The sequence below is a fragment of the Chelonia mydas genome, chromosome 14 (genome assembly GCF_015237465.2).
Source record: "Chelonia mydas isolate rCheMyd1 chromosome 14, rCheMyd1.pri.v2, whole genome shotgun sequence".
Classification (NCBI taxonomy): Eukaryota; Metazoa; Chordata; order Testudines; family Cheloniidae; genus Chelonia; species Chelonia mydas.
In genome coordinates, this window is record NC_051254.2 from 13,403,129 (window position 1) to 13,430,476 (window position 27,348).

Genomic DNA, 27,348 nt, shown 5'->3' on the forward strand with positions numbered 1-27,348 from the left:
CACAAAACACTTCCCTTCAGACCCGCAGCAACACTTCTTGCAGAAGCCGTCTGGTATGGGGTCTTGCTCCTTAATGGAATCCCAACAGAGAAACACCTTGCACAGGGACTAGCGACAGACTTCAAGCTTCTTAACAGTGGAGAGAGCTGGGTTGCTTCCAGAAGGGACACGTGGGAGGCTGGCAGTGGAAATGCAGGTAGGTAGGACACAAAGGGGAAGGGAGATGAGAATGGTCGGCAGGAAGAGCCAGCACAAAGGGAGAGCAATAGGAGAGATGGGGCATCACATGTCATGTGGGTCACAACTTGGGAGCAGAGAAGCACCATCCATTGGGCTAGGCATCCAGATGATTTCTTGCACCTGGGTTTTTCAGAGTCCTGCCAAAAACGCTCTATTCAACCTGGCTTCTAAAAGAAGTTTGCCCACTAATGCTGCTCTATGTAACCCAGAAGGGGTTTTCCACCTACTCATTTCCACCTTCCACTCAGGAGGGTCTGGTTCTCACAGCCAGCTGGGGAATCTCTTCATTTACCCCAGCTGAGCCCTGCTGCCCTGGCAATCCCCCTACAGGTGCAGCCTTTCTTTCACTGGCAAAGAAGATATTAACCCTCTCCCTGCTGGCCCTGGGCAGGGCCTTGCTCTGCGGTGAGACAGAAAGAGGAGATGATAGGAAAGCCTGCACTGCTGGGTGTGGGAGAGACCTCACAGGAGGAGGAAGAGAAACTGCACAGGAAAAGAAAGACAAAAGGTCCAAAGAACCCACCTCCCCTAGGTACAGCACTGGGCAATTTGCCAGTTGTACTCTGGAGATTTGTCACTTTCCATCAAGCACTAGCCACTATTAGGCTGGACGGACCACCACTCCAGTCCCATATGGCACATCCTAGGCACAAAGGAGAAGGGGTTAATTGCCCAGGACTGGATGAAGCTGTGGGTTTGGTTCCCCCTGAGCAAAGTGGGTGCATGATGCTGCCCAAGCAGAATGGTTGTGTCCTTACACCCATTTGGTGCAGGTGCCAGTGACACTACATGGCGTGAGGCAGGGGGGAACCTGGCCCTAGGTGAGTCCCTTTGCCTAGAGGGTGGCCTGCTGTTACAGCTCAGCTGTGATTGTAAAGCAAAGGGAGCAAGGGCCTTAACAGTGTCCTTTCCTGGTGACTAAGCAACAGATTTCACCCTTCAGTTCTCTCACTTAAAATAAATGAGCTGAATGGTATTAAAATAAATGAATGTTAAGAGAGTGCATGTCACTAATAAGGGATATTGGTAAACAAGAGGTAATTCATACCCTTTCAAGGAACTCCAAGCTGCTGGCAGGCCCAGAGGGCCCACAAATGCAGCCAGACCGGGTGATGGGACAGGAAAGTGGGTACGGTGGGGAGTGGGAGGAAATGTGTGGGGAACTTCCGCAGGAGAAGGATCACGTCTAGAAAGAGAAAGGAAGCGTCACTAGCAACGCTCAAGTCTGTCTCATAGGAAGTCGGAGAAACGTGATGAATCAGTACGGAGCCGAGGTTAGTGAGTCCGTGAGGAAAGAGGGCTCGGCCCCAGGCTGGGTTAATACAACAGAGACGTATTCCCCAGCTCCCCTACCCAGAAATAGGGAAGAGAGTCTGGAAGAGAGGGAAGAAAATGGTCTCTGGACAACTAAAAATACCAATCTTTTGCCCTCCTATGGCGTCTTTATAGGAGGACCCCAGAACCCTTTCAAGAAGCCCCTGTGCCGGAGGAATTATTATGCCCATTGTACAGATAGGGAAACTGTTAAGTGATTTGTCTGAAGTCTTATCTCAAGTCAGTAGCAGAGGCAGGAATAGTATCTAGAAACCCTCTTCCTCCCGGGGGTAGCTCCATCCACATCAAGGGTTTAGGGGTGAATTTGGACTTCGATGTTCTGACTCCCAGGCCCCAAACTCTAATCACTAGGGCATCTATTAGCAAAGAGCTTGGGCACATGTTTAACAGTAACCATGTGTTTAAGTCTATCCCCATTCAGCATTAAGTCCCATTGAAATCAAAGGAAAGCAGCACCCAGCACCCCAGGCAGGGACTCTTCAGATGCTGCAGGCTGCTGGTAAGTGCTGTTCAGCTTTAACAGGTCCAGTTTTTGCTCCTTGTTTGCTCGAGCACCAGCTCTGCCTGTTTGAATGCTGCTCGATAATTATTCATTTTTCAGGCTCGCTGAGACAGCCCTTCTTGTGGAAGGGTTTGGTTTTGTTTTTTAAGGTCTCTTCTGGGAAATCTTTGTAATTAATGGCCCTTTAAAGTAAAATATAATTAAAAATCATGCGGACCACGTTGAACTCTATTTGCAGATTGCAGAGTCAGAGCTCAGAAGGTTGCTCTGAGCTGGGGAGGGGCTCAGCAGAGACCCCAGCTAAAGACTCACACCCTTACTGATACGGGCCCAGCAAGTAGACAGTGTGGGACCTATTCATTGTGGCCTTGCTGCAGGGAGGGGGAAGGGCCCCCTCTACTGGGAATGTCCCCAGAACAGGACGACCCAATGCCCAGGTGCCAGTTCTGCACCGCTGCTACAGCACTTTGGGGAAGACAGAGGCAGGGACTGGGGAAGGAGGAGATGTAGCCAGGGCCATTGGTGCTGCAGTATAGCTTGGGGCAGTCGTGAGAGTGGCCCCCAGCCTGGGCCAGAAGCAGACACCGTCCCCGCAGCCCCTGATCAGGGGAGAGGCCCAAGATGCCTCCTCTCTGTGTCTGCCTTGTCACCGGCGCAGGGATGAATCTAGCTCTGTGTGTCTGCTCTACATTCAGAGGCGTCTTCACACTTGCAGAGGCTTTGGCAGGCAGGGACAGGTCTGTACTTGCACATTCTCACACAAGCCAACACCTCCAGGCTCTGCCTCCCTGTATTTTTCTTCGCCTGCCTCTTTCCCCATCCTACCCCCTCCCCTGGGGCCTAGATTTAAATATCATGATGTCAGCTTGGTTGACGGTGGTGCCCTCCTTCGCGCTCTCTCTGGCCTCATTTGGATTTTAAACCCATTTCTAATTCACAGAAAGCATCAGGCACAGGGGGGAAAAAAAAAAAAGAAAGAAAACCACCCGCAACTCACTCCAGCTCTGTTTACATTTCCCTCCCAAAGGCCAATCAAATGGCCAGACACCTGCACAAGGCTGAGCGCCGAGGTTTACATGGGGAAATTTTTGTCTGGGTTCCAAGTTCTCTCAAATATCCTCAGTCACTATTCACGGCACCCTTTCGGTGCCCTTTCCCCCATTCAGTTCATCTCCCATGGACAGCCAGTTTGCAGGACGCTCTGACTCCCTTGGGCTGGACACCCAGATCACGGTGTAACAGTGCTTCCAGGACAGCAGCCTGCATGGGGCTGATATGTCCGTGCTCCCCCAGGGACTGGGGGGGGATATGGCAAGGAGTGGATGGAGCCTTGGCTCCATGCCCCCAACATACTGGATAATGTCACTACACCAATGTGCCAGGGCAAGTGCCTTGCACTGGATACAGACCTCGGGCTTGGTACTTCCCCCTCGGAGCAAGGGGAAGCTGGAAGGCAGATTGCCACACTTAGGATGATTGAACCCTGAGCTCCAGATCCTCAGAGGTATTTAGGTGCCTAATTCCCATTTATTTTGAGCATCAGGTGCCTAAATACCTTCTGAGGAGCTGAGCCTAAGAGACTGAATTGTCAGGCCTGGCTGACACAAGTAGTCCTTACTCAACATGACAAATTCTCTGAAGTCAATGGGATTTCCCAGGTGAGTAAAGGGTGCAGGATCAAACCCTCTTTTCCTGAGTTGCCTCATCCTTCTCTATTCAGAGCTGGGGGAGAAATGCTGGATGCTCCGGTGCCATTTCTTGGGCATGACCAGAAAAGAGCCTCATCTAGGGAAAGAACAGGGGTCAATCTCAATGGTCATCAGTCTCGGGCCTCACCCATGCTGTTCCCAATGGACATCAATCCTGCTTGAGAGTGAGCTTCCTCCTCTCCTCATTAAAGAGAGGATTATGGAAGGGACATTGTCTGGGTTCTGCAAAAAATGACCCAGTGCTGCTCCCAGCGACACATATAATGGGGTTCCACAGGTGTAACAGAGAGAAAAATTTGGTCCATTGAATCTTTGGTGGAGTTACTTTGTTCCGTACTGGACCAGTTCCAATGGGAAGGATGGCACTGGTCTTGGCCTCAGGAAATCTGGATTCAAATCCTGCCTCTGCTGCCATAGACTCTCTGTGTGACCCCAAGCAGGTCTCCTCACCTCGCTGCACCCTCATCTATAAAATGAGGGGACCAGCACTTCCCCCACCCCATCCAGGGGTGATGGGAAGATAAATATAGTGATGCTTGGGAGGTGCTCAGATGGTGATGGGGTCACAGAGATAGGCAGACCTTTACTCAGTGGTGGGGGCTGAAATAAACTTATCTGAATGGATGGATTCTTCTAAGTATTATTTTATTGCTTTTAAAAATCCAGTGTAGGGGAACCTGCTTCCTGCACCTCGGTCGACATGTTCAGTCCCAAGTTACCCTTTTACAGAAATAGAGCACCACAGAAATATGCAAATGAACGATGGCTCATTTAAATTTAATGCTGATGAGAAGATCTTCCTTCTCTTTCCAGCAGAGAGCAGATGTTCTCATTTCACACAGGCAAAGTGCCTCTAAATCACCATCCCAGCATTGAGGTGGACAGGGATGTCATTGCATATAGGGTATTAGTTATTATTCTATAGACAAACCTGACATTTTGCCTTTTAAACACACATTCAGCTGGGGCCTGGGCTTCTGCCACTGAAAATATCCTGGCAATCCTGTCATTAGCCTCCTTCCAAGCTTCAGAATGCTTTTTCTCGTTGCACATAATTAAAACGGCACTCTGAGTTTTCAGCAGCTTGCTACGGCTTTATGATATATAAGAATCAAGGTGACACTTTTCACTTCAGTCTGGCTCAGATATGAACCAATCCTGAAAAAACTCATGTGTGTGTGTGTGTGTATATGAGAGAGAGAGAGAGAGAAAGTGTGTGTGTAAGTGACAAAAATGCATGTGCGAGAAAGAAAGAGGGTGTATCTGTAAAGGAAATGAGGGGTGAACGGATGGTGACTCCGCATTAAAGGCAAACACAGTCCACATTCCATCAGGTCAGCTATTAAGACATGCATTTGTGTTTAATTTCTGGCCTGCTCCCTTACTCCAACGATTCATGACTCAAAGGTTTGTTTTCCAGAAGCCGAGGTGGTGATGCACCCGTTTGCACTGAGATTTTGAGCTGCTTCAACATCATTCAGCTGAATCGCACAACCCAGCCCTATGTCTTCCAAAGCATGAATCATAATCACCTTAATGAATTCCTTTGGAAATACAGGAACAACTTTTCCTTCTGTGTTTATAATGTGCAGACTCATGACACAGTGGAGCTGGCGGTAGTTACAGCTTTGACTAGAAATACAAAAGCAAATGCTTAAATGGTGCTCAGTACAGAGTTGGAAGCGTGTCTAATAGTGGATGCAGGCAGGCAGGGGATGAAAGAGAATTAACATGTCAGGGAGATGCTTTCAGTGAGGACTAAGCAACTGAAGTGGCAGCTTTTACTTTGTTTGGAAGCTCTGGGCCAGGGATCAGCAATGTCCAGCACCTGGCACAATGGGGCCCTGAGCCCTGACAGGGATCTCTAGATCCTACTTCTATACAAATAATACCATGTAGTATCTTTATTTTGCCTTTGTAGAGGCAATTCCATCGCTAAGGGGCCAGAATCAGGGTCCTTCTATAGAAATATATGGCATCAAAAGGCTGAAGGAGAGGAAGGTTAAATGTGGGTTGGAAGAGACGGGCAACCTCCTGGCTCTATATGGGTACGCAGAGAGTGTGAAATTCCCCTCTGAGCAGAGAGCCAGCAGGAGGGCTTCAGTGGGATTGAAGTGGCATATAACCCTGGTGCTAGTGCTCTGCACAGGGCGGAGTTTACTCTACAATAGTAAGTCTGTCTGCATATCTCCACGCGTGCCATAATACAGTGAGGCAGAAGCAAAAAGAGATGCTGAAAATCCCAGCTGTACAGAGAGGGCTGGGGTTTTTTCTGTCACTCACCCCCACTTGGCAGCTCCTCACTCCTACAATAGACTGTGCAACAGCCTATGGATTCACCAGCCATGTATCCAACACTAAAGGGAATGGTCATTGGGGGTTCCAGCCTAGGTTCTCCATCAGCCCTGCCCAGGAGCCGGATGCTACTGCTAATTGCTCTGGATGCATCCTACAGCGGTCATAGGTGCCTGGGGTGGCAGAGAGAAGGGATCAGCGTTCCAGCTCCATTATTTCTCTTCTCAAAGCAAAGCTGCTCACTAAAAGCCCCAGCTGCCAAACAAGGTTAGGGCTTTTGTACCTCCCTGCCATGCAGCAGAGGCAGGAACCCTATAGGCCCCTGGGAGAGCTGTTCTTGCTCTCCTATAATGGTCACATTCCATTGGTTTTTTTTAAAGGTAACAAAAGTATTTGGTAACATCTGTGGAAACGTGACACTTTCCCCTGCTGGAGGGAATGGATCTGGAGTGCAGATCCAGCCAGGAATTTGGAAACAACCCCCTGCCCAAGGATTCCAGTGGAACAGGGAGTCCCCCCTTCCCAGTGCCGTTTGTTTTGTCTGGTTCAGTCTCAGAGGAAATTGAGAGGACGATGTGAAGTGGTTCAGCCAAACCTTGGACTCTGCTTTGACTCCGAGCCTTTTCTTTCCTGGATGTGAATCCCTCTGGACTCTCTAGATGGTAAAAAGGGAAAAATAGAAGCACCTGGAGTAGTATTTCAAATCCCCAAACCACATGAGGTCACCTGGACCCAACTTACAGGAAACTTAAAACACCTGTCAGGGAATTGATTGGCTCCAGACCCACATGGAGCAAGAAGGAATTCCATGACAAATCCAGAGAAACCTGAACAGGCTCCACACCCTAAAACCAGCTGCAACAGTCCCCCCCTCCCCCACCCAGACATGGCAAAGTTCAACGGAGCTATGCCAATTTACTCCAGCTGAGGATTTGACTAATGCACACTTTCAGGGGGTGAGACCAGAAAGCTGGTTGTGTATCCTCATAGCACACTGAGCAACTGACAGTTGTAGCAGCCAGTGCTGGCTAGTTGTCAGGTGTGAAGAACCCTGTCGATAGGTCTGTGGTTCAAGAACAGGTTGTTCTATAGAGCTTTGTCTTGTGATAAAAACAAAACAGTTCTAGGTAGCCTTATCCAATGGCAAACCTGGTCCAGTTGGTTCTGGGTGGCACTTCTTTTTAATAGGTATCTCTGATTTCTGACATGCCTGCACCTGGAGAACCTTCAGCAGATAGGTTGGGGCACATCAGAAAACATCACTGGCTGCATACTAGCTGGAGCTTGAGGAGCTGCTGCATCAAACTAGGCTTCATTCTAGTCTATGTGCAAGTCTGGAGCAATCACTGGAAATGTTTGATATCGATCCGGTGATTCAATTAACTCCCCCCCCCCCCCCCGTTAGCTTCTGGTTGTATTTACCATATGTGCCAAATCAGACATAACAAGCACCGACAGCTGCTTATGGTGCGGTTCTCCCTCCCTTGTCCCTGACCTCTCCCTAGCTCAGTGCTATCGCTCTGGCTTTACAGACCCTCCTGGTACAGCAGAACTGAAAGTGGGGGGGGGGGGGCGCGCGCTATTTAATTTCTGGTTCTTTTCTCTCTTTGTGGAAGCAAAGCATGTCTGATTACAGAAAACGCCTGGCGTTTGAGTATAGCCACCTAGTTTCTGGGCCGTAAGACGCTAATGACTCTTTTCCAGGCTTTTAACATTTTATTCAGCCCTAAGCCCCTGTCTGTTCTCCCCTCAGTGCAGCAGCTGAATGGGAAACAGTCCAGACTGTATTTCAGCAGAAAATGGACTCCCCTGGAGTCTCTATCTCAGTGGTTCTCAGCCTGTGGCCCGTGGGGCGCTTGCGGCCCAATCAGCATAGAGCTGCGGCCCATGGGACATCCTCAGGGCCATACAAGTAGTAATGGATGAGAACCGCTGCTCTGGAGCAGAGAGCAGGCCAAATGCTGGTAACGCTTACAACCTGGGCAAAGAAATAGGCCCTGACATCTGCAGGAGAGAACAGAACGTAGGATTTGCCATAACAGATCAAACCAGCCAGCCCATCAAGTCTTGCATCCTGCCCCCAGCCGTGGCACCCACTCTGCTTCATTGGAAGGTCGAAATAAAGTGAACCCCAAATGCACCTGGCCCGCTGTGCCACACTAAATCGCCCAGTTAAGCTGCCCATTGAGCCACCTGCATTTCACAAATAGGCTCAGCCTGCAGGAGACACTGGACTGGATCAAAAGTCAGGAGCCCCCGCTGGCTGACCAAGGAGCTGCCTCCGTGGTGCCTTTTTGTTCTGGGATCGCCTTCTCTTTCTTCAGTGTTTTATTCGACTATGTCAGTGTTTCAGCAGATGTGCTCAACCACCTGCCACCTGTTCTTTGGACTCCTGCCTTGAATGGCTCATAAAAAGAGAGTTGCTGACTCTATTGGATCAATCATTATGCAAACATAAGCTTCTCTTTGACTTCTGGGGCTGTTCCAAGTGCCCTCTGAGACTGCAGTTGTTATTCCTGCCTTGGAAAAGCCAACTCTCTCACTTGACGAGTCTACTAATTTCCATCCCAGTGTCTGTCTCGTCACTCCTGGCAAAGGGCCCTGGAAAGGCTGTTCCTGAGCAGCTCATGACTTATTTACAAGATGAGGAATGTGATCAGTGTCAGGCAGGGGTCGGATTAGGCCACAGTACTGATATTGTCTGAATTTCTCCTGGCCAGCAAGGCTCAGCATCTTCATTGGTACCCCTGGCTCTATGAGCTGCCTTAGAAACCCTGGACCAAGAGGTCCCAGTGAGCTGTCTTGATCATCTATTAGGAGTATTTGTGTTTTAACATTGCTGAGAATTCCTTGTAGGGCTATACGGCATCTAGATACCATGGTGATGGACATCTTTAGAAAAAAAACAGATATTTCTACGTCTTGCTTTGTTCACCCTTTTCAGATACATTAAGCTGTTCCTCAGGCCCATTACTGCTCTCAAATTATATGCTGCCTCTTGCTTAATTTTTTCCACCATACTTACAATAAAATGTATATCTATGCGATTGTCCGTTGAGAAACAATTTCCCTCCCCCGCCTTGTCATGTGCCATTCAGAAGCTTGTGAGCTGCAGATGTTGAATGTGGCTTTGGTTTTTCCATCTCTGTTAGCTGGTGACCAACTATTATGGTGGGCAGATCATGAGGATTCCTTACTGGCAAGGAGTTGGTTAACTTCACCTGAGTGAGCGTTTACTTAAGAAAGTCATAGGGCAGCTGGGGATGTTGGAGTTCTCTACCACACCCCTGTTCTATTTCCTGCTTTTGGTGGAAATAGCTGGAATTGGATTTTCTTGTCATTACTAACTCAAGTTGCTGCTGAAAAGGTGGAAAGGAGCAACCATTCAAACACACAACCACCATGTACTGGTCTGGGCACTGCCATGCAGAGATACACGCAAAATAACTGCAAATGACATGTGATTGAGATGTCGCCTGTCGTTTGACAGGTCCCCAGCTAGTCACAGTATAATATGCCATTGTCTTACCTTCACTATTTGACTATCCCTCTTGTCCAGGCCTGAGTCTTCAGCGTCATCTTTACTGCAGCACATCGGGCAGAGAAACTCAACTGAGTGGCTCAGAATCATTTGTCACTGAACATGAACAAGGCTGAAAAGTGGGGGGGGGGTGTGTGTGTGTGTGTGTGCTCACACACACCACCTTGTGTTCCGTTAACTTCTCACCAAGCAGACTACTGTGAGGTCTCAGCCATACTCCACATGCTCCACTCAAAGCTAGGGTTAGGTCATCACATGGTGTAAATCAGCATAGCTCCATTGAAGTCAATGGGCCAGATCCCCTGTTGGTGTTAATGGGGGTCACACCAATTACTACACATCAGTGACTACCCCACGTCGGCTGTTGGAGCCTTGCTCAGTGAGTGGGAAAGCGCGGCCAGAAGGAAGCATGTCAGAGACAGCGAGGTCTAGTCTCATCCATTTTGGATGATCGTAAATCTTTGCCAGCTGAATTACATGGCAATGGGCTTTCAGGGCTTCAGCTTGTTCAAACAGCTGCAGCCTGGCTACAACTGACCCATTCTACACAATCCTGCCCCCCACCACCCCCTTCACCCTGGCTGGCTGGTGGCGACTGTTGTTTTGAATGCACTCAGGTGGCAGGGACCTTTTCGGTGCCCACAGTGTGCTCTTGCCCTTTCAACAAAGAGGAGATAGGAAATCTTACCTCACTTGGTTGGTGCCAGACTTTGCCAGTCAGCATTTGCCAGCTGCAGGCCCCACCTCTGCCCATATTTCCAGGGGCTTGGAGCAGCCTCTCTCCCTCTCTGTTAGGAACAAAGCAGGGTGCAATACTGTGATATATTCCTGCTCACCTGAGACACAGCTATATTAATGGCAGGGGCGGCTCTACCAATTTTGCCGCCCCAAAAGCTGCCGTGGCAGGAAGAGCAGCGGGGCTGCCGCCGAATTGCCGCTGTGGGCCACAGACTGCCACCCCATTCTGAATGCCACCCCAAGCACAGGCTTGGAAAGCTGGTGCCTGGAGCCAGCCCTGTTTAATGGTCAGCCTAGGCCTTGGCCTGACCTGCCGTGCTGCGTTGTTTCTTTGTAGTCTATTGCTTCTCCCACAGCACACTCACCCACCCTCCGAGCACTTTTCTTGCCAGTCAGAAACACGGCCCATGTTTCCTTCTCTCCCTGGAGGTCCGTGCCAGGGTGCACTGAAGTTCTGACACCCCTGAAGAGGACTCCAAAGCCCTGACATGCTCCACTTCAGTCGTATCCCCTGCTGAGACCAGCCAACTTTCCGGGGTCAGTTCTCAGCCAGGATTCAGAGGCAGCTCAGAGAGATACTGTGGCTGGGAGCTAATTAAGTGCAGCTGAGGTTTGTAGGTTCTCCACTTTAAAAGGGGGTGTTGCTTAGAGACCTCGTCTCCTTGTCCCCTTGCTTCCCCCCCTCAGATTTCCTATCATTGCTGGAGCTAAACCAGTAGGAGACCTAGTGTAGACAAGGTGCCAGAGGCTGCCTGCACCAAGCTGGTTAGACTTGAGCTGCATTCGACAACACATTGGTGGCCCCAGAAGCTCTGTTTTCAGTGGCTTTCCTACCCACAATGGCATTAACTGTTGTGGTTTTTTAAAAAAAATCTGATTTCCGATCTGTCGTGAACATCACATTGCATAACCGGGGATAAATCTGAATGAAGTTAATACCCATGGAGCATGATGCAGAATATTCATGCACTGGGAGCCAAAGTGAGGCAAATGCGAATCTTTATTACCAGTGGAGCCTGTTAAATATTTATATTTTCTGTTTGAGACACGCTGCGACACATGAAATTCAATTATAATATAACTAAAAACCATTCTAAATTATAGATAAACGGCAACAAATGGAGGGGAGCAATCTGAACTTCACAATGCACAATCCTGGGGGGGGAGATAATAAACTTGGGGAGAACAATGAAGTGACACCTGTCAGATAACATTGTCAGAGTTGCCTTCATTCTTCAGTGACAGGCCAATTAGAAATAATTAAGTGCAAGGCATCTTCAGAGCAGAGGCATGGTACATTTGTGTGCGGTCGTCCCTGTAGCGAGAGGCAATGGAAACACTAAGGAAAGTGCATAGAGACAGCACAGTATTTAGCAAGAGCCTAGGCTGGTGTAAACTGGTGTTGATCTATTGGCTGCAGTGGAGTCACACCAATTTACACTACCTGAGTATTTGGTCCCTGTCAAGGTTCCTTCCCCACTCTGAACTCTAGGGTACAGATGTGGGGACCTGCATGAAAACCCCCTAAGCTTATTTTTACCAGCTTAGGTTAAAACTTCCCCAAGGTACAAACTATTTTACCTTTTGCTCTTGGACTTTATTGCTGCCACCACCACGCGTCTAACAGATATGTAACAGGGAAAGAGCCTGCTTGGAAACATCTTTCCCCCCAAAATCCTCCCCAAACCCTACACCCCCTTTCCTGGGGAAGGCTTGATAAAAATCCTCACCAATTTGCATAGGTGAACACAGACCCAAACCTTTGGATCTTAAGAACAATGAAAAAGCAATCAGGTTCTTAAAAGAAGAATTTTAATTGAAGAAAAAAAGTAAAAGAATCACCTCTGTAAAATCAGGATGGTAAATACCTTACAGGGTAATCAGATTCAAAACATAGAGAATCCCTCTAGGCAAAACCTTAAGTTACAAAAAGACACAAAAACAGGAATCTACATTCCATTCAGCACAGCTATTTTATCAGCCATTTAAACAAAACAGAATCTAACGCATCTCTAGCTAGATTACTTATTAAGTTATAAGACTCCATTCCTGTTCTGTTCCCGGCAAAAGCATCACACAGACAGGGAGAGCTTTTGTTTCTCCCCCCCTCCAGCTTTTGAAAGTATCTTGTCTCCTCATTGGTCATTTTGGTCAGGTGCCAGCGAGGTTATCCTAGCTTCTTAAGCCTTTACAGGTGAAAGGGTTTTTCCTCTGGCCAGGAGGGATTTTAAAGGTGTTTACCCTTCCCTTTATATTTATGACAGTCCCCCCTCCACATTTGCTGTGGAAGGTCTAGGAGACACCCATTCAGCAGTGACATGAGACCTGGTCCCAGGTTTAAGATCCAACTGTGGATAGGTTCTGTTATCCCACTGGTGCATCTTCCATATGCTACATGGAAGCCAGATGTCCTCCTCAATTTTTCCCCTTCTTTGACTCAAAGTCCAACATCCTGGGCGCCAACTATTCTGGTGTGAAAACTGGAGGAAACGACCTTCAGTGCCCAGGCAGTGTCAGTCTTTAGTCATTGGTAGGAGTCACTTCTAAGTGTAATGATGCCCCAGAGATGAGCGGGCCATCTCAACAGCTCTCCTAGCCCCTTCCTCTCCAATGGGAGGCCAGCAGTGGGTGAAAACCCAAACAGATAGCGATCGCGGTACCTGGGACACCAACTAGATGCATACAAACCAGGGTGCCAAATAGCAAGGCTGCACATGTCCAGATTAGACTGAAAACACATTCTGGTTGATCTAGGTCCCAAACATGCAAGACCCATAAAAGCCTCATCCAGGTCAAGAGAAACGGGTGTAAGTTTTTCCCAAGGTAATTTCAGGTCTCCAGATCCTGCAATGGAATTGGATCCTATCAAAATCCCAATTCTTAATCCAGAATGGCCAATCCAAATCGGTTCTGGTTTAGGTTTTACCCAGCTGAAGCTTGTTTAAAAGACCTGCTCATGCCTTTGGGGAAAGGCATTCTGTTGAGAAGGGAGAGTGCTGCTCTGGCATGCTGTGACAACGCATCCCCTCTTGGAAAAGCAGCAGATCATCTGTACTGGAATAATGTGCTTGCTAAGATACAAGAGTAAGAGATACAGTGCATCCTTGGTGTCATTCAGATTTGTTTAAAAATTTGATCTGGTCAATATTTTTTTGCATGAAACATTTGTCCATAAAAATGTGAATCTGTCCAAATTTTCCATGGGCAAATGTCAATTTTGATGATTTTTTTTTTATTTTGATTGGGGAAAATCAAAATAAGAGATTTTGTTTCAGTTCAACGTTCCCAAAAGAAACAAAACATTTGGATCCAAAATGAAAATGTTCATTGCAAATGTCCCCATTTTCAGTCAAAATGCTGATTCAAGACAAAATCGTTCATTTACAAATGAAACCTTTTGTTGACATTGAAAATGTCAGTTTATCATTTTGACATTTGCTAATGGCCTTTTTTTGGAATATTTCATTCTGCAAAAAATGTTGATATTCCCTTTTTTTCGTTCTGGGGCACGATGAAAACAAAGGCTGAAATATTGGGATTTGCCACACATATTGCATTTTGCAACCAGCTCTATTAATTGGGAGGCGTATGTGGCTTTTGGGTGGGGGGCCAACCAACTGTATGAAGAGCAGCCTTTCCCTGTTATGCCACCCCCTTCTTTTCCAACCCTACCGCAAACAGAGGGCCAGAGATTCCAGGAAGTCCCACTAGGGGATTCACTATTGCTATTGATTGTACACAGAAGCTCAGATACCGTGGTGATGGACAGCAGTATAAAAGAGAGAGAGAGAGACAGACAGACAGACAGACAAGGGAGAGGGGCCTGGGAGAAAGCTATGGAAAGAGCCTCCTAGGAGTTTGGTTGTTGTATAAGCTGAGCAGTTTGGTTTTGGTTTTTGTTTGTATATAGAAAAACGTTCTTTTAATAGCTGGTTTCTTTCTTTGAGGTGACCCTGAGAAAAGCCGTAGAGACAATGAAATCTGCTGGCACAAACAGGGCTACACGAGACGGGCAAAGATTGCCATTTCTGGAGAGTTTCCCACCATATGACAAGTGGGGAGCCCTTCCTACCTCCCCTTCTCAGGCTGGTCTGTTCCCTCTGATGAGGGACATCTGCAGGAGAACAGGATCCTTGTTTCCTGAGTCTCCCCCTGGGCTTCCTGCTGCTGTTGCTTATTCCTCACGTCCAGTCACTATCTTCCACGATCAGTGGCCACAGAGATCACCGTGAGCACACAGACAATTGTGATGCCAGATGGGGAACAAGCAGAGAAACACCAAAGGAAAAAAAATCCTGGTTTGTGTTGATTTTTAACACGAAAGAGCCTAGTGGTAAAAACCCCAGGGAAAGAGAGAGACAGACATGAAGCAGAAAACATACAGGACCCAATGCATCCCTGCTGGAACTCCACTGAGTTCCTTATGGATCGTAACATGGATCTCACTGGAGCTGCACTAGGGATTGGTTCTGTGCACTCTCTCTAAGCAGAAGGTTCTCCACAGGGACGCACCAAAGCTTTAAGATAAGGTTCTGTCCACATGGGGAAAGCCTGCTCAAACAGAGCACAGGTAGACAATACAACTCCCCTGCATCTGAATTGCGACTCCCCTTCCTACCTCCAAAGCACCAAATGTTACCAGAATTCATCACAGAGTCATAAAATTGAGGGCTGGAAAGGACCTGGAGAGCTCAGCTAGACGAGCCCCTTGAGCTAGGAAGGAGCAAGGATATCTAGACGATCCCTGACAGATGGCCTAGAGAAATGCATGTTGCTCCCTTGGTTTCCTGAATTCTGTGGGTGCAATGGAACCCATGAACCTGTGCTAAAGCCAGCCATGGTCTTCTCTAGGACTGTCTGAGGAGGTTTAGATGACACAGAGATTTACCTGAATCTGGTCTACACTAGCGCTCCCTCCATTGCTACCGCTAGGGGAGATACTGCACTGGTGGCAGTGCATGGTGGGAAACTTCCTCAAAATTGCCAGGGTAGACATAGCTTCAGTCGATCGGGGAGAGGAGGAAGCCCCCCCCCAGCCCCAGCAGCACAGAAAAAACAGTGAGTAACCTACCACTGGACAAGACACGTAAATCCCAGCCAATGTGCCCAGATAGTTCTGTGATAGAGGCACTAGGGATCTAGACAATGGGAGAGACAAGCCACCCCCATATATATACATACACATGCCCCCTTGTACATGCCATCTGCTATCAGCCAGGCTAGGGTTGCTAATTTGGATTGGACATATTCCTGGAGGTTTCACATGACATAATCTTTAATTAAAGATTAGTGTTTAATTCCTGGAGACTCCAGGACAATCCTGGAGGGTTGGCAACCCTAGGCTCACCTGCTAAAGCCCAGCTCTTCTCCAGCTCTACATGCATCAATTCCCTGTCTCCATCTGCAGCTCACAGGCCCTGAGGTGATGGGACCAAGACATGCTGATTTAGGGAGGACTCCGCAAATTACCATGGGTTAGAGCAAGGAAAAGCGGATTTCTAGCTTGGCTGTTACAATCACAAGGGTAGGGCTTGGGTTGTTCCCCCACGTCCTCAGAAGGATGAAACTGCATTAGCCCACCATGCACATACATGCATACATGTATGTTCATTCACACATGTACACCCTCCCCCCCCGTCAATCCTTGTACGTACTATCAGCAGTCAATCTGCAAGGCACATTGTTACAGGACAGGCAGTTAGAAGGCTGGCGTTGGCCACAGGTCAGAAAACTCCTCTCTGGTACCCAGCCCAGTACAGATTTCCTGCAGAGAGCACCTGAGATTCTTACTGCTCACTCCAGATTGCCCAGAGGCTAGAGAACCCTGAGCCTGGAGGCACATTTCCCTCAATATTTGCCCCCAGCACCCTCCCCACCGGCCTGCTGCTCATAACTCAGGGCTATGGTGCCCAAAGCAATGGCCCCCAACACAGGAATGGGGAAGCCATTTCTTGAGCTCAGCTTGTTCTATTGCTTTTAAATGCACCCCCCACCCCAGGCAGGTCCATGCTACCTCCATCGCGCCCAGGCACTCGCCGTGTAGGGAGCAGGCAGTAATTGCAGAGTAAATTATATTTGGGAACTACAGGCTACATCAGCTCCTCAGTCAACTCCCAGGGAACAGCCACATTGCGGTCTGCTCCTTCCCCTTCATCGTTCTGCTAAGAAATGATCCCAAGGGGCTGGGGGAGACTATGCTAGCATTTGTGGGACCCTTGATGAAGAAAGACACATGGGGCTCCATCCCTCTCCAAACCCACCTTGCGACCCACCCAGTCTCCACCCTCCCACAGTACCACATCAATTCTGAAGGCTTCGGGGGCATAGCCTAGCAAGAATGCCAAGGACTTGACAAACACAGTGGGGAAGAAAGGCGCTTTGACAGGGGGGCCTGGATGGCGCCAGGTCTCTGGTAGGCGGCAAGGAGCAGGGAGGATAGTCTATACGCTGCAGAGAGAGGAGCACTAGCTAACCAGGGTTCTGATGCTGGAGCCGTTGCAATCTGGTAGCTGGGCCTGGATGCACGGGGTCCTTTACGAGCATGTGGGTAGCATGGGGCTAAGACTGCCACCGAGAGTCAGAGACAAAGACGAGCTTGGCATGTTTCTATCACACAGGGTCTGCCGCACACATGCAAACCCAAACATCAGCCTCCGTCCCTGGGCCAGGGTCCTGGAGCAAAGGGAGAGGCTGCCAGACAATGCCTTCTCCAGTCACCTCCCTGTGCAGGTGAGCCTGGAAAGCACAAGTGCTGACACTACCTGGGTTCTGTCCCTCTCAGCAGTATTCCTGTATCATCCATCTCCCCCTCAGAGTAGCGGCGCTGTCCCTAGTCACCCCCACATTAGGTGGCCAGGTGCCTGGTTTTCAACCTGAAAGTCTGGTCAAAAACTGAACCTGATAGTGTCCAGTCAGCTGTACTTACCGGACACCCAAAGTCCTGTTACTGCAGGTGGAGCAGGCAGGGAGGCACTGGGTCATCACCTGCACCAGCCCCTTTCTCAGCCAGGGCTGCCTCCTACCTGAGTCAGGCAGCTGCAGCTCCCAGCCCTGGCAAAGCAGGCCAGTCCCTCCTGACGCAGGCAGGAAGGGGGTGGAGGGGAAAAGCAGTGAGTGACAGGGGGGAAGGGGAAAGAGGAGTGGATGGGGGCTGAGCCTGGGCGGAAGAGGCGGGGGACAGGGCAGGGGAGGTTCCAGCATTCCTGCTGGAGTGTCCGGTTTATAACTATTACCAAGTTGGCTACCCTAGCCCACATGCAGGGGTGCAGTACCAGAGAGCCGCTGCCCACAGAGGTGAGGAATTGGGGGGCAGTTGTCACATGATACCACATGACTATGCTGAGCCATGCACCTGAGGAAACACCGCAATAACCAGCCTCTGGTTTGCACTGAAGCCCAGGCCCAAAGTAAGCCATATAGGACAAGTCAGGGGGCAGGGCAGCCTTCTCCTCCACCTCGCAAGGCCTCCAGCAGCTCCCCTTGCCCTCCTTGGGAGAGCTCCCCTGGAATCCATCCCCAGGACCTTCCCTTACAGCCCTTTGAGAGCCCCCAGCCCTTCCCCTCCCTCTGTTAGTAGAGCACCTCCTAGGCCTTCCCCATTGCCCCTTCAGTCCGCTAGACCTCATCCTTGCCTTACAGTCCCACAGGGCAAACCTGGCTTTGTCCCAGTGGGAGGGGCCGCTCCGCTGTCCCACTGGCCTGGGCCGCCAGGGCTGGGTTAGGGGCGGCCAGGCAAGCACAGCTCTCGGGAAAGCAAAGCGGCTGGAGCCAGAGAGGGAAGTTCACATGTTGCCAGGGTCTTACATAACAGCCCTCCCCTTCCCTCCCCTCCGCCATCACAGACAGCTGCTGACAGATAGGCTGATGCTCTTAGGGGGCCGCGGGGATTGGGTTTATAATTCCATAATTATTTGCTCTGGGAGAGATACTTGTAATAATCACTGTGAACGAGCTGGGGGGCCGGGGGCCGTAGTAGCCCAGGACGGGGATCTCCCATTCAGGCTGAGATCAAGGGTGGTATCTGTGTAACCTCTGCCATGGCTTCGGCCAGGGGAGACCAGGCCACCCCAGCCAGCGAGCAGACAGACTCCATAGGCTCAGATGGCTTTTCCAGCTCTGCTGCTCCCCCGCGACGCGAGGCCCATGCTGGGCCAGGGGTTCCCTGCCTCCCAGCCTGTGCAGAGAGGATTCCCCTCAGCCCCGCAGTGCTGTCAGGTGCATCTCAATGAGCAGAAGGCTTTTCCTTCCCTCCCCAGGAGGCTCCACCGAGGGCTCGCACTATCAGCCCACACACCATGGAACGTTGCCATAGAAACAGGGCTCTGAATAAATAGTCTGTGCAGTTGTGAGCCTCTGGAGTCAGAGCAAAGGGACTAAAGGAAACACCCCCGCACCTTCCGGCTGTGACAGAATCAGCAGCCCTTGCCCCAGCAGCACCTGCCCTACTGGACTCCCAGCTCCCCACCTCTCTAGGGATGTGGCAGAGCTGGTGGGAAACCCCCTGCCCCTCCCCATCCGTCAGCCAGACAGCCTTGCGGGGCGGCTGGCCAGTCCTGGACCTCTGTGCCATGAACACAGCTATGCTACAATCCTTCCCAGGGCAGCTGAGTAGCCTGAAATCACTTGAGAGCCCCCGGTGAACAGAGGGGAAGGCGAAGCATTAGGCAGTGTCCAGAAATAAACCCCACATCCCTTGCCTGACCAGCGAACTGCACAGTGCCAGACAGGAGGTGCTTTCCTGGGGAAGCAAAACAAAACCTAGCCCCCTTGGACACACGAGCACGTGCACCATGTGTACATCACGCCTGGGCACACATGCTACCTGGGCACTCAGGCAGGCATCCTGTGCACGCGCACGCACGCACACACCACCCTACACCATGTTCACATTTCCCACCTGGATGTTCAGACAGCCACCCCACACATACATGCATACGTGCCACCCAAGCACTCACACGTCATGTGCACATCCCACCCTTACACACGCCCCAGGGACCCTTGTACACCTATGCCATCAGGGCATCATTGCATACATGTGCCACCCACATGTAGCACCCAGGCACCCTCACACAAGTGCCTTGGGCACACTCCTTCATTGCACACACCCAGCACACGCATGTGAACACGCACTTCTCCTTTGTTTGACACAGCTCCCAGCTAGCCAATCACATACCAAAACCCTTCCAAGCATTTCAACAGGTCCCACACCCTTCTCCCACCCCTCTCACGCGAACACAGACTTAGGGGGCTGGGAATAGACTACAGGCAAGAACCACACCTCAGATACGTTCAGTCCTCCACCTTGGCTGTGCCCGGTATGTGTTCGCCGTGGGGAGGGAGAGGCCCATTCATTCATGCCCTTCTCTCTGTTTTACACAGCCGAAATACCTTTAACATCTGCATCGAGTCCCTTAGCCCAAATCTGCTTCCAATTTACATTCCAGCTTTGAGATTTCTATCTAAATACTTCGATGCAGTGGAGCCAACGCACTGGAGTGACTTAGCCAGCGCCTCGCTCGCTGCCATTGTTTTCATACCCAGGGCCAGTCACGCAAGCCTCTCCTCCGCCCCTGCTTGCTGGGGCAGTGGCCACTCAACAACCCCGCCACAAGGGAAACCCAGGGGGAGGTTCCGAGGCTCGGCTGTCGTCAGCTCCAGCCAGACGGCCCAGCAAACATGGGCAGTTTGAAAATACACGTATGCCCCCCCCCCAAGCACCCACCAACGGCCTCACGCCCTTCTATTATTCAATTGCATCTGACTCCACATCTGGACTGGGTGCAGTGGCTGTGGCTCCCTCCATCCCATTCTCTGCACTGCCCCCTGCTAGCTGGGAAAGAGATGACTGTCTCTCCCTGTCTGTGTTATTGCTTCGGCCAGCCATCCTGAGACTCCCACGTGCCACAGGACTCTCTAATCTCCCAGCCCTCCAGCACCTGCTCAGGCCAGCGTGTGCTGTTTCACCAGGCCGCTCCTCTCCTCCCCTCCTTGCTGTCACCCATGGCCAGAGTGAGAAGCTGAGCGTCAAGTGGGGGAATCATTCCTGGCTCCACTTAACCCCTGGGCTCTCAGCGACTGGCGCTCAGCTCACTGCTCTGGCCAGAGGTGTGGCACAGAGTGGGAAGGGCTTCTCATTGCACTGCCGGAGGAGAGGAGCTGGCCAGTGGGTCTCAGGTATGCAGCGCTCCCACCCCATGGGAGGTTGAAGGGTGGTGAAAGGAGGCAGGAAGAAAGCCAAGCAGAATACACAAAACTACATCCCTCTCCAGCACCACACAGCAGACCCTCAGCCTCTGCCTGTCACCAGGCAGCTCTACTCTGCTGGCCTGAGAGAAGACTGCTTTGTCTCCAGTGCAACCCCATCTGCCCCTTCCCTGCAGCGCCTCCTGCTGGCTGGGAAAGATGCTGAGCAATGCCCTGTGTGTGTCCTGAAGCAGCTCCAGCTGGCTGGGAATAGAGACTTCCATGTCCCCTCCTCTCCCTTCCCTGCAGTGCCTCCTGCTGGCTGGGCTAAGCACTGAGCTCTCTCACACACTCTGTCCTCTTTCTATTCCCTGCTTTGTCCTTGGCAGGGTAAACAAAATTCAGTGTCAGATGGAGGGCAAGGGTCCCTCAGTGCTGCATTTGGGATACCCACCCTAGATTGTAAAAGGGGCAGCCAACCCCCTGCTCCTCCCGCCCCTCCCCACATGCTCCTGTTTTTATTTTCCCTAGCCCCAGCTCTGTGCTCTCCCGAATCAGCCATTTCATTGCTCACTGGGGGACTTTGATTCTGGAAGCAGCTCCATCTTGTTCCAGCAGATAAAAGTGATCTCGGGGCTTCATTAATTCTGGAAGGAACTCGATTAGAGACAAGAGCATTTGTTTAAAGCTCCTGGGAGGAGAGCTGTCACGCAGCCCCTCTCGGGCTATCTAGTCAATCATGAAGAATCCATCTCGACTGGCCGGTTAGTGAAAGTCATGGTCCTTCATTAGTGGCAGTAACTGGGAACATCATTAAAGTCTGATGAGGGAGATTCAAGCAAAAGGACAGAGATAGAGAGAGTGAGTGGAGCAGGAGGAAGAAAGAACAGCCACTTCCGAGATGGATTTTCTCCAGCACAAATCTCAAAGCCTGTGCTACTCTAAGGGGAACTTTTATTTGCTGTCCTTGGAGATTTGTCACCTCCAAACCCCCTGGAGCCTGGTATCTGCCTTCAGCAGCAAATGGAGAGTCAACTGACAGGGAAAAGGAAGAGGGGGAGTAAACCGGCCACAATTCAGCAGGGTCCCTGCCAAATCTTTAGAGCAGAGAGGGGGCTCAGCAGCCCAGCTGGAGCTCACTGTTCTGACAGGGCGTCCTCTCTTCTAAGGCACCAGCCGAGGGCTAGGTGAGTCAGGCTCTCCCTCCTGACAGCTGGGGAGGCAGGAGCACACATCCCTACATCTGCCACGTAGTGATTATTAAGCACAGGGTTTGGAATACATCAGACCCAGTTTGTTGTTTAATCACAAGTGGCAGGGGGAGCTGGGACCAGAGTTGTTACAAACATGAGCTGTCAGGTCAAGGTGCTCACAATGAGGTAGGATCAATTGGCATTAATGTGAGAAACAGGCTTCTCCCTACAACCACAACTGGCCCGCTCCGGCCGTTCCCTGCCCCTTACGGCCAACCACCTGCTCCAGCCATCTGCTTCCACCCCCGCCCCCCGTGACAAACCCGCCCGCCAGCCATCTCCACTCCCTAGAGCCTGCTCTTTGCTGGACATCATCTGACTTCCCTTTTGTGACTGGAAAGCCACCAGAACAGCTGTTTCACATTAGCTGATAATCAGCAGCTGGTCGTTTAGGGCCAGGTCACCTCATCGGTCCACAAGTGACACTGATAAGTAGTAGTATACTCGCACTCCCAAGCCCTCTCTCCACTCTATCACCAGAGCCGACACCCAGCTCATTGACTTATGGGTCGATGGTTCAGGACAATGCTACCACCCTTTGTCCTGCATGGCACTATAGGAAAGAAGGGAGGCTGAGACACATCAGATCTTACAGGTGTCAGGTTCGTTCCCCCCTTCAATTATTGAAATACATCCACAACTTATCCTTTCTGAAACCGGTAGACACAGTACTGGATGAGAACACATACTGGACAAGCCCAACTCTTGTCCCTGGACATAGGCACGTCCGCAAGACCCTACATAGTTCATGATCCAAGGTGCATCGCTGATTCCAAACAGCCGAATTGCCACATCACTCTGGTAGCAGCTCCGCGGCCTGAATGAAGGGCGATGACACTGCTGAGGAGAGGTCTAAGCAGACTGAGCAGGAGTCTGCAGCTTGGGGTCTGATAAATCCAATGAATCAACCTGCCAAGACCAGAAGATACCGGATGTAGATGAGCAGCAAAGCCAGTGACTCGTCTGGATCTATAATTTGTTGTTAAATAAATATTTATTCTTGTTAAAGACTGTTAGTACAGGGGAAAGGGAGGGGGTAAGACATGAGGATGCGTGGGCTGTTTCTTTAAATCTGTGGCAGGAAGCCAGGCAAGGGGGATCTGGGAAAGGCTCTTGGTGGAAGCTCTACAGTGAAGCAGAGAGTGCATAGGTCTGGGGCGAACACCATTTCCCCCATTCGGATAAAGTTCCTTGTTCAGTGCTAGAAGAAAGCGATTCCCTCTGGGGTTTGCTGCCCAGTGGTTTCTGCCTTTGTCATCTCTCCCCACACAAGCAATCTGCACTCAGGGCAATGACAGCCCTGGGGGGAGGGAAAGGTCACAGATCCACTCCGGAGTGTGACAAGGCGTCTGTTCAACCCACCAACAAGCTAATGGTTTTTGGCAGGAGTCACCTGCTTCTCCAGGCAGATCTGCCCACCTCCAGCCCCCAACCTTCCCGTCCCACGGGACTTTTCTTTCACAGCCAGCACTGTTCTTATCGGCCTCTCTGGCCCCTGCATCCATTTGTCCCTCTCTCTTCTTCCTATCCCTTTAGACACCCTGGCTCTCTCCTACACTTCATCTCCCTCTCCTCTACTTTCCTGTCTTCCCCTTTCTCTCAGGCTCATTCACCCCTGTCACTCTCTGCCTTAACTCCAACAAATCTCTCGCTTTCCCCTGTCTCTATCCCTCACCTGCTGCACCGAGCGGAGCTAGGAAAACACCAGTCTGGGACAGGTCTGGGCATGTCTCCTCTTCGCTCTCCCATGCCGCAACGTGTTAGCAACTAGCAGAACCTGCCAAGCTGTAGAGTGGAAAAGCCTCTGCTCCATGTGAACGGAGTTGCTGTCTTGGCTCCAGTGCGTACAATCTGAAACACATTTTAACACCGAGAGGCCGACACCTTTCTGCAAAGCAAGGGAGCCAGGGAAGACTGCCCGGCAAAATGCCTGGATGGCTTTAGATGGGCGGCTGCCTGGCAGAATGAGGCAAGTTTTGCCGACAGATTATAATGTACAATTTATGGAAGAAAACAGCAATACAGGGGGACAAAACCTCTGGCATGTAAATTAAAGTTAAATTACAACTTCACTGAGGCTCATGACTGGAATCCCTTAATCCTGTCTCTAGGTACATCCCTTTCATAGCTATCCTGCATGCACACCCTCTGGATCAAGCTCCAGAGCCCAAAGGATGTTGCAACAGACTGGGACAGGTCAGGATGTTGGAAGCCCCAGGCTGAAGTCCCTGCTTATGCCAGTGAAATGGGTAGCGTTTGCATAGTGGCTGGACAGCAGAACTCCTGGGTTCTATTCCCACCTCTACCACTGGGTTCTTGTACAAGCAGGAGCCTCCATATAAACTTATAAATGCTCCATGCCTCCGTTTCCCCATCTGTAGAATGGGGCCGATGCTCCCAGAGGGCATTGTGGTTCAGTCCTTAATGTTTGCCTGGGGCTTTGAGACACTCAGATGAAAAATGCCAGTGGAAAGTAAGGTTTCAGAGTAGCAGCCGTGTTAGTCTGTATTCGCAAAAAGAAAAGGAGGACTTGTGGCACCTTTAGTAGTGCCCAGGCCACCTGTGCCTGCCTCCTGGGATACAGCTGCACTGGCAGCGTGAGTTCTATGGCTGCGACTAACCTCCAAGTGACCTCACGCCTTTAAGAGAGGACTTGCGGACAAGACAAACAAATAGCAGGAGCAGCTGCAGAGCACGTAGCTAATGCAAGAGGTCCAGTGGTGCAGAGGACCTGACACCCATGGGATGGTCCCAGTTAAGGCATTCCCTACCCCTAGTTTGTGATGTGCCATGAGGAGTTATTACCAGGCCCCCTTAGAAAACTGCAAAGTGCAAAGAGAGCTGGTCCCCGCCCCCAGTCTTCACACTGCATCCTGGCTTCTGGGAGCTGACTCCTGTGCAAAGTCAGCGCTCCTCCCCTGAGCAGCATGCACACTTGGGGAGAGCCTCAGCACAGAGGAGGCCAACCTTAGCCCAAACCCTCAGAGGGAGGTTGGGTGTGACCAGGTGCATCTTGAGAAATCACTGGCTGGAGAGGGGAAGGAGAGGAGAGAGATGAGCAAAGGGGAAGAAAGAGACAAGAGGGGGTGGAAAAGAAGTGGAAAGGGAATCAGAGAAGAAGAGAGAATATTTATACAGCACCTTTTGTCTTAATGAATCCTAAAGCAACCACTTCACTGAAATGCAGCCACCTCTGGGGTGCAGCACAGCAGCTGTCTGGGAACTGTACAGCCACACTGTGCGATGGTCTGAGACAGAAAATGAAGGAGGATAGTGGATCCAGGAGAAAGTGGGGAAAGAATTTCCATATGTTAATTCCCAGAATGGAATTTAAGCAAACTGGAACTGCCCTCCCTCCCCCCGTCCTGTCTCGCTCTTGTGAAATGCAAGCCAAGGCCCTCAGGGAGAACAACCCCATTGCAGTACGTTGCCTTAGGGAGTCCCATGAAACACGAAGGCCCTGATTCAGGAACGCACTGCCACTCATGCTTTCCTGAATCGGGGCCTTCACCCTGGGATTCGCACAGTGCAGAAAGAAGATTAACCTGTCTCAGGAGTTTGCATGCCGTGGGAACGATGGATGGTGCTTGGGGAACAGAGACTGATCCTCTGCGGCTCATCTCATGCTCCTCCTGCGGCAGAACAGCTCCTGCCCCCTTCCAGCAGGTACAAAGGCAGCTAACAGCGCCCCCTGCAGCCCACATTCAGGAGCAGCTAACTGCCTGATGGCTGTCACAAATCGCTGTGCTTCCAGGAAAGCTAGACTCGGCCATGCCAGCGCTTTGCCCCAACAATTCACCTGGAACAGTGTGTCTCTGCAGCCGGTGAACCCTTCTCCCGAGGACCCTGACCAGAACACACATAGTTTTTATAAAGTGGCTTTAATACTTCAAGAGGAAACATTTTTCATCTTTAAATATTGATGCCTTATATAAGAGGCTGTCTGGAGACTCCAGCTGCAGCTTGGCCAGAAAACAGGAGAGAAATGGTCTCCTGGGTCTCAGGAGAGCTTCTGTCCCGTCTCAGTGAAATCGGTTCTGCAATGTGTTGGCTCAGAGCTCGAGGGGTTGGACTGGAGAAAGAAGGACCAGCCCAAAACTCAGTCCAGCTCCTGAGCTGGACCCTAATCTTAATTTGTAGGTGCCAATAAATCCATGCCCAATGCAGACACATACCTTGACCTTGGCTGAGATCCATCTCAGTGGAACTAGCTACCACCTTCACCTCACAAAGCTCTCCTGGCCACTTCCCCACTCCACCCCACCCCCTGGCCGTGGAGAAGTTCCAGAACATATCAGATTGGCCCAGGCAACCTAGGCCAAGCCCAATAAAGAGTGTGCCGACCCATGAGCCCTCTCCTCCAGTGGAACACCACCCAAAGGAGGGGACTTGTTTGGGCAGGGCCTGCCGGTTGGTGGGGGTAGGGAGAGGGAGTGGAGGCTTCTTTGGGGTTGGGTTTATGGTATTCAGCTATTCAGGGAAGGATCTCCTTGGTATGGAAGGAGGGAAAAGAATGGGAGATGGAGAATGGAGTCAGTGTGGATACAGTCAGAGAAGTTCTACATTTTACAGGATGGATTTTAACTCACCAGGAGTGAGTTTTCCCAGACACTGGCATGGCCCCGTGGGACTGTTCTCCCATGCACCGTGCTGCATATCTGGGTAACTCTAGGCCTCGGAGACAGGTTGTTGTTTCTTCTTCTTGTCTGTTTTTTGAGCAATTATTCTACTTGGAGTTGGAAGGGGAAAAAAAAAGTCACAAGGAGGAAGAGAAAGGTAACGTGTTTTCCTGCTAGAGACTGCCACAGCAAATGCGATACAATACACACACACACACACTCACACTTCAGCTTGGACCTGGGAAGAATCCCACCAAGCCAATGCATCAGCTCTGGTCCTGCCCCACATGGTCTCTCTGGAAAACGAGCCCGCACAAATGGGGAATTTTTCAGCTACTCAAACAAAGTCTGGTCACAGCATTTTTAATCAACATTTTTCTTACCCAGAAAATAAAATAAAATAAAAAAGGGGGGAAATATTTTAAAAAACATTTGTGCGTGGGGAAAAAAAAAAATCATTTTTGTTCAGCCTTGTTCATTACATCCACCTCTGTCTGGAACCAGCATACTGCTCCAAACTAGTCAGATTTCACCCCTTCCTCTCAGCTCCTGTCTGATTCCACCAAACCCTGCTCAGGACCCAGTAATTCTGCCCAGACTCTCAAGATGAGCTGGTTCCACCGAGCGCTGGGGACAAAAGCTGGGTTCTAATGGGTGTTGAGACACCTTGGCTTGTGCATACTGGCCAATATGCATCCTCCTTATCGTTTGAAGGCTGGTCCTGCCACCAGTAGAGTCAGCGGGAGTTTCACATTTGACTTCAATGAGAGCAGGAATAGGCTCTACGTGAGGAAGGGTTTTGTCTTATTAATTAAGGTTGATAAAATGCTTTGAGACCTCATTGGAAAGGCACTATAGAGAAGTATTATTAATTATTATTATATGCATATGCATATAAAGTAAGAATTTAGGCTGATATTACAGCCCCAGTCCA

At 50.4% G+C, this 27,348-nt stretch overlaps 1 long non-coding RNA gene across 2 annotated transcripts in view; it reads right to left on the bottom strand.

Moving 5' to 3' along the window:
- Positions 1 to 5,998: 5,998 nt before the first annotated feature.
- Positions 5,999 to 27,348, bottom strand: part of LOC122462946 — a 53,149-nt gene continuing 31,799 nt past the window's right edge. Inside the window, exons 2-5 of one of the 2 annotated variants that reach the window (XR_006285848.1) lie at positions 26,385 to 26,521; positions 10,311 to 10,410; positions 9,611 to 9,665; positions 5,999 to 6,736 (exon numbers count right to left, since the gene is read on the bottom strand). This is a non-coding gene — a long non-coding RNA (uncharacterized LOC122462946). The remainder of the gene's footprint in view (positions 6,737 to 9,610; positions 9,666 to 10,310; positions 10,411 to 26,384; positions 26,522 to 27,348) is intronic. The other variant, XR_006285847.1, reaches the window with a different exon arrangement.